Source organism: Bison bison, unplaced genomic scaffold, assembly GCF_000754665.1.
Source record: "Bison bison bison isolate TAMUID 2011002044 unplaced genomic scaffold, Bison_UMD1.0 scf7180017864225, whole genome shotgun sequence".
NCBI classification, from domain to species: Eukaryota; Metazoa; Chordata; class Mammalia; order Artiodactyla; family Bovidae; genus Bison; species Bison bison.
The window spans coordinates 87,999-88,403 of NW_011494797.1; the positions used below are offsets into that span (position 1 = coordinate 87,999).

General features: G+C 40.2%; 1 protein-coding gene across 1 annotated transcript in view; it reads right to left on the bottom strand.

Moving 5' to 3' along the window:
- The window catches only part of LOC104992865 (multidrug resistance-associated protein 4-like), a 75,687-nt gene that overhangs the window by 48,538 nt on the left and 26,744 nt on the right, over nt 1-405 (bottom strand).

Consider the following 405-nt stretch of genomic DNA (forward strand, 5'->3'; position numbering starts at 1 on the left):
ACAGCTCCAGTTAATAATTCCTGGGTGTGACAGTGTTTAACCTACAAACTCCTTTGGAAATCCTCTAGCCTGCCTGAATAGGTTTTTCCGGCCACATGTGATTGTTCAGAGCCTCCCAACTGTGAGAGGCAGGAGATGTTCTAAACTGTGTAAACACAGATTCTTTTGAATAGTTAAAAGATTGATTAGAAATTGTATTGGTGAAGGGATTTTCACTTGTTGGGCCAATGTTTGCTGCTAAGTTTCCATATCCCTTACCTGCTGTGTCCCTGGCAGTGTATTGATTAATATAGTTGGTGCAAATAGTAGCTTTAATGTTTGTAACCTGGGACCCTTGAGTTAATTCTTTTTCTTGTTATAGCCCACCACACCTTTGCTCTGTAGGAATGCAACTTTATCTAATGC